Source organism: Oratosquilla oratoria, chromosome 37, assembly GCF_046742065.1.
Source record: "Oratosquilla oratoria isolate Oo_2021 chromosome 37, ASM4674206v1, whole genome shotgun sequence".
Classification (NCBI taxonomy): Eukaryota; Metazoa; Arthropoda; class Malacostraca; order Stomatopoda; family Squillidae; genus Oratosquilla; species Oratosquilla oratoria.
In genome coordinates this window covers 9,595,361-9,602,860 of record NC_134813.1, presented here as the reverse complement: position 1 = coordinate 9,602,860, position 7,500 = coordinate 9,595,361, and positions in this window count along the sequence as shown.

Sequence of the window (7,500 nt, the reverse complement as noted above, 5' to 3'; positions counted from 1 at the left end):
GCATATGTTTTGCTGCCAACTATTTGGCCAAATTAATATCAATCGCGCCAAGGAAATGAAGAAGAAATAAGAACAAGAAAAACAACAGCAAAAAGAAGAAAAACAACAACAAAAAGGAGAAGAAAGAAAAACAAGAGCAAGAAGATAAAACTAGGAGGAGAAGAAAAAAGATGAAGAAAAGGGGAAAGAAGAAGAAGAAAATGTCCAGCAAGAACATTTATTTTGTCCAAACGGCCTAACTACGAGTTCATTCGTGTGCAAACCACGGAAGGGTGTGTTTCAGCTGTGATATGCAATAGAAGGAACAGTCGTTGACCAAGTATATTGACTTTATTTCGAGTAACGCTCTACTTAGCGTTAGGCACCTTCTCATTCTAAATAACGCCAAACTGTTTTATTCGGTTGAGGGCAGACCCACAGAATGAAGCAGTTAATGTTATCGGTTAATTGTTAACGTTTATCTCTTCCGAAACGATGGTGCCTTTGGCATGCTGTAGTCTGACTTTATTCTGACGCCAAGCGATCTAATTCAGCTGGGGCAATGTTATGAAATGGTTAGTCTCAGACATCTCCGTCAACCCAATAATCAGTTGCTTTTTTTATCAGGACCCCAATTCGACTTCAGGAAACCGAGCTGATCAACAGTGGAAGTGTCCGTCGTGATTACCTTCACGTTGGTGGTGCATATATTTGTAAAAAAAAAATATGTTGTGATCCTTTTGTGGTTGGATTTGAACGAGCAAGTGGCACCAAAATCTACTTATGTTTGTTATCATTCCTTTTATTTAGAATTGTGAATGAAAGTAATCTCGACCATGCTTTGGCAACTCCCTGGCAGTATGAGTCCGGCCTCCTTATCAGAAGGATCAGTTGCCAACATGGTATTACCTACGGCTCGTGTTCCTTTGAACCCTCATGTGTTTCCTCGGTTCTTTTAAACACTGTGACTCTGGTTAGTGTATCGGGTGTATATTCATTATTTTTCCGGTTTGCTGTGCTTTGTTTTCCAGAGTTGACAGATAGGGGTGAATTAGCTCGTTGAACACGTGGCATCACTGCAGACCGGGATAGAATTTCCGGACAGTGTGTACTTAGATCTCGGACAGGAAGCAGTCTGCACGCTAAACAACGAAGCCATAGTAAAGCTCATTTCACACCATTTATAGTGATAAAAGTGGACCTCCCGTGAAAATCTTAAAGGATTGTTGGTGATACGTCTGATTGTGAATTCGACCCCAAATTTGAAGTCCCCTTCCTCTTACCTCAAACCCAGATTCAACTGAAATGGATTTCAGTAACTACGGTAACAACCCTGATGGTAATGAATCAAACGGGGCTCGGAGTGTCGATTCCTTCAGACACAGGGTGCCGCCTTCACCTCAAGCAATGAGCGTTGCCTCGGGGTCCCAAGATCCCGAGGCAATGAGCGTTGCCTCGGGGTCCCAAGATCCCGAGGCAATGAGCGTTGCCTCGGGGTCCCAAGATCCCGAGGCAATGAGCGTTGCCTCGGGGTCCCAAGACCCCGAGGCAATGAGCGTTGCCTCGGGGTCCCAAGATCCCGAGGCAATGAGCGTTGCCTCGGGGTCCCAAGATCCCGAGGCAATGAGCGTTGCCTCGGGGTCCCAAGACCCTGAACACAGTGTGGACGTCCCCCTCGGACAGCGAGTGCCGCCTTCACCTCAAGCAATGAGAGTGGCATCCCGTTACCAGGACTCTGTCCGCTCTCGGAATATCCCCTTCGGACAGCAGGTGCAGTCACGGGCTGTGGAGTCGGAACACAAAACCTCCGACTCCGACTCCGACTCCTACTCCGACTCCTACTCCGACTCCGACTCCGACTCTATCCCCTTCGGACAGCAGGTGCAGTCACGGGCTGTGGAGTCGGAACACAAAACCTCCGACTCCGACTCCGACTCCGACTCTATCCCCTTCGGACAGCAGGTGCAGTCACGGGCTGTGGAGTCGGAACACAAAACCTCCGACTCCGACTCCGACTCCGACTCCGACTCCGACTCTATCCCCTTCGATGTAGGTACTGATTATGGCCTACATATTTTATAAAGCCTATACAACACACATACGTTCCAATCTTGAGTAGACTTATATCATTATAACTGGTTTATATCAAAGAATAAATATGTATGTTATAGTGTGGCTTTCCTATGTTTGACCTCTTCATTGATACTTTATAAGTGAGGTAGAGACAAAAATTTTGAAAGGATATTGAAGAAAATTCAGTAAAAAAAAGATTCTATAATGTAAGACATTTGGCATAATTTATATCTTTGCAAATGAATAATAAGTACATTTCAAAATCAAAAATACTGCACTTTATAACAAAGGTTGAAATATAACCTTTGTAAAGGATATATAAACCTAATAATAAAAAAATATACTGGAAGATTTTTTTACATATATAGTTTTGCAAATACAAAAAAGTGAAAATACTTTATAAAAGAAGTTTAGGCAAATTTCTTGAAAGGAAACAGTAAATATAGAAAAGCCTTATTGATACGAGTACGGTACAAATTCGAGTGTTACAGCTGAACATTTATGATACTGAAAGGTATATGTGTCATATATACTTTTTGGGTATCATTATCCTTCATATGTTTTCATACCTTCTTAATGTACTGAAATTACCGACACAAGTACCTCTTGGTTTAACTACATTCTGGTACTCCTATGCGATTATTGCGATGGACATTACTCTGGCTCTGGAACCGATCTTATCGATACGAGTACAAAACAAGATACAGCTGAACATGTTTGAAACGTGAAACTTTTTTTTCAACTTTAAATATCTTTATTTCAATAATTCATTGTTAAAAAGTGTAGAGGGGAAAAAGAAGGGGAAAGGAAAGAAGAGATAGTATTATTGCGTTAGTCTACAGTTGAAATCATAATTATCCTACTGTTTGGCAGCACAGCAGTGGGAGAAACCACCAAACTGATGGAGTGATGGAAACGATGCATATGGAACTTGACAGGAATATTACAGCTTCAAGTAACGAGTTAAGATTCCGTTCCAGACAACTCGATCCTTCTTTTTATCCCTATGCAGACAATTTGGCACTATGAGACTTTTTTCCCGAAATATGATACACTTTAACTTTTTGATAGAGCAAACGCACTGGTAATATAGTTACATTAATAATTAGTGTAAAGAGTATGACATTTAAGATACTTTTACATTAGTATTTCATGCAGCAGCAGTGTTAATGACTGCTATCCTACTCAAGAGCACTTTCACTAAAGTATATTTTTCCCGGGTACTATAAATAGAAATAACCACTATGTACTGATTCAACAATACACTACATGAAATGAATCACAAGCACACTAGATTAGCATGACATTAATACTCAATGTAAAGAGTATGGCACATATTCACATTCAAAATATCACACCATCATGGCTTCCATGATGTATTTGGAAGGACTTTTAACCCATGACTTGGAAGGTCTTTCAAATTTTATTGATATAGAAAACCTACCATTGTTCTCCCTTATGTTCACTTTTATTCTTCTCGTCATTGCAGAACAAAAATTTTATTGTTATCATCTGTTTCTTAGAGAAAGCATATAATCTGTATGGAACATTTGGATAGTGAAGTCTTAAAAATACGTGATACGGCGTCAAAATTAGAATGTTCTTACCAACATGCCTATGTATATGTACTCTTGTTTCTTCAGTTAAAGGAGGGCCGTCGCCAAAATTTCCGGAAAAAAAAATCAAAATATTAAAAAAAAAAAAAAAAAAAAAATTCCCTGTCATCTAGTGGCCTTTGGCAAGCCAGTCCTGAAATATTTCAGTGAAATACAAAAAAATAAAGGAGTTATGGCTATTTTTCTGACCCCCCCCACTTCCCAGTACACCTTTGCTGTATATATGTTCGACTAAGTTATTTAATCGCAATAAAAATGGCACGAATGCAATTTATTTTGTTATTCACAAGTAAAGACTACTTGGAAACATATCCTACACATGAATAAGTTCGCTCAGGAGTGAAGTGAACGAATTATTGTGAGTAGGATGAGAAAGCAAATTGTCGCTCCTTGGAGAACTTTTATTTACTTTTATTTGAAGCTATAATCATTTCAAGAATGCCTAAACATTCGTAGAAGAAACGTGTGTTTCATGAAAGCTAAGAAACTGAATCAAATTATTGAGAAAGAGTGTAATTCTGTCCTGGTTATTGCTTAAGATGACTCATGGCTGTCAGGGTGGCGCCACGGGCTGACGGAGGCATTTATCCAACTCTCAACTCTTCCTATCCTTGTTTTTCAAATGACGTCACGCCGAACATCGACCATGCGTGATGCACCATCACATGCATCTTCAAATGAAGCGCTCAGAGTGTTTTCGTCAAAAGAGCGACTGTCATTGATAATAACTTTGAAAGGACACATAATCTTCTTTCACACTTGGTTGGAGTCAATCCCATCATTATAAAAGCACTTAAGGATCAAGACAAAGACACAGAACGGAAAGGGAACCAAAGACCAGAGATTGGAAGAAAAAACTTTCATTCAGCTCCGATTTGCAGCCGGGAGCTTTCTAGAAAGCGAACCTGACGACAATGAGGGAGGCGGCGCCTCCTGAAACTCTCGCCTTCTGAAGTCCTGAAATGGAAGACCAGATACCAGCTGTGTGTGTTGGTCGAGGGCTAACAATACACACTGTAGGTTCTTGAGTACATTCAGCCTTAAACACTAACACAGTTACAAGAAGATACAATATAATAACAGAGTCAAAGATAGCGCCCATGCGTGACTCCGTGTCCCCTCTACGGTCTCTCACTCAAGCACTATTTCTAAGCACCATGCATGCCTACCCCGGGCATGCGAGTTGCCACATGTCGCCAGACAGAGATATCAATAACCCACACCAGCTACACTTTATAATAACATGTGAATGACATAGAATGCATGAAGATTGGCGCAGAGAAAAAAATCGAAATGAAAAATATAAAAAAATGCAACGAAATGTATTTTGAACTTTAAAGCTCAATATCTCAAAACTACCCTTTTCTCTACATTTTTTCTATCTCCTCCGTAACTACTCGGCCGATTTTAATGGGGTTTAGATCATTTGAAAGCTGAATAAATTTGCAAACTTTTGTGTTTTTCTTTTTTATGATAGAAGTTGATATATTGTATTTGGAAAAAAAATATGACACCTTTAAAAAAAAAAATTCTTTCTCCTAAACTAAGAGGAAATTCCAAAAACCCCACAAAGATTTTTTAGGTATTGCTATAGAGCATTTGTGGTATTTTTTCAGCATGCTCAGTCAATGGATAAGTGAGGAGATAGAACTTTTGTAATTGGTCAAAAACGGTTTTTTATTAATAACTTCATTGTTTTTCAACCAAATGATATGAAAATTGGTGGTGAACATTTCAGTATATGTATATATAACATATTAAAAATTCGCGAAATTCCGATCATAATTGACGAAGTTCGTTTTCGAGCGCCTAATGTAAGGCCTTATGGTCTCTTACAGTCTCTTGTGTTCTTATGTGAAAGTATTGATTTTCATGTGGGCGAGGGACAGCCCATTATATGCTGTTGTGTGTGTGTGTGTGTGTGTGTGTGTGTGTGTGTGTGTGTGTGTGTGTGTGTGTGTGTGTGTGTGTGTGTGTGTGTGTGTGTGTGTGTGTGTGTGTGTGTGTGTGTGTGTGTGTGTGTGTGTGTGTGTGTGTGTGTGTGTGTGCGTGTGTGTGTGTACACAGCCATTAAGAATAATATCTGATGGGACAAAGAACCATCGGAATAAATTATCTACAAAGTCCGTCACAGTATTGAAGAGGCTAATGCTCACGCTACATTACCGTGTCCGAACCTTTGACTGTAAAATTACTACGCCCTAAAAGAATTTATGTCTACTTTCCCAAATATATTTTTTCTGTCTGTCCGTGTATCTGTTTCCTGTTTCTCAAATGTCCACTCTATTTCTGTTCAAGCCTCCAAGACCTCTTTTGTATGTCCAGTTCCAATGAAATCTACATTAAGTCTCTTTTTGTCGGAGTCTGTCAGAGTCTGTCAAAGTCTGTTGGAGTCTGTCGGAGTTTTCGTCTAGACCAGAATACAAAAATTCTATCAAGATTTTTTTTTTTTTTTTTTTTTCTTTTTTTTCTTCATCCTGGATTTCGGTCAGATTCTGCAAAACACCTCTAGCTTGTCAATCTGTCAGAATCTGCTAATCAGTCAGTCTGCTGATCAGTAGGAGTCTGCCAGAGTCCTCGTGTTGACCTGAGTCTATGATTTCTGCCAAGAAGAATTTAAATCCCCCAATTTTTCTCTTCTTCCTGGTTCTTTACACAAGACTTTCTTTCTGATTCTCCAGGATGCATCTAGTTTGTCCGTCAGAGCCAGCTAGTCAGTGGAAGTCTACCTAAATCTGTTGGAGTTGGAGTCAGTCGGAGTCTGGATTGTCACCGAATCAGTGATCACCAATCTGTCAACTGTGTGTGTGTGTGTGTGTGTGTGTGTGTGTGTGTGTGTGTGTGTGTGTGTGTGTGTGTGTGTGTGTGTGTGTGTGTGTGTGTGTGTGTGTGTGTGTGTGTGTGTGTGTGTGTGTGTGTGTGTGTGTGTGTGTGTGTGTGTGTGTGTGTGTGTGTGTGTGTGTGTGTGTGTGTGTGTGTGTGCGTGTGGAACAGAACCTGGTCAAGATGAGGGGGTGAGAGCAGGGGGTTGTGAGGCCTGTGGACGAAACAGAGATTATAGTCATCGTTGTCATCGTTCATTCTTGATTCATTATCATGGTGTCTTGGCTCAAAAGCATTATTTCAGACTACATACATTATAAATGCCCCAGTTAGGCCACACACAAGTGCAGTTTGTCCCAGTAGACTTGACACCCTGTGATTTTTTTTTAATATGACTAAAAAATCTGATGTCTGATAAGATTACAGGCTTTGTTCATATGCCTTTATCGTACAATTTGTCTTGTAACACAGCAGGAAGTTGTGTTGATAGTGCCAGTGGTGATAAAGGACTTAAGTTAAGAAAAGGTGATGTGAGGAAATGGCAAGGATACACTATGCCTAGTAAGGCTGCCATCCACCAGTTGTTCATGAGATTCTTACAGAAGTTTCCTTAGGGAAACTTTCAGTCAGCCATCCCAGTTAGCTGTCCTGTCGGCACTTAACTGTATGCTGGATGGTCTTGTGCTGTTGCCTCTCTCTGACCACAAGTGTGGAAGTGCTGGATCTTTTAACATTACTCAAAAATAAAATGCATAATTTATTTATTTATTTATTTATGTATTTATTTATTTATTTCATGAGAAGTAGGTACCTGGGGATGGATGTGAAGAAGATCAGATGAAAGGTCAATTGCATTTACCTAATTGTAGTGTACAGGAAAGGAGTAATGCTTATTGGGTCCTATCTCCTATTCTCTAATTTTCTGAGATAACTTTCATGTATGGCTCCAACTTGATCTATATCCTTGATTTCCAATTATCACATTTAGATTTGAATTCATGTATTTGAC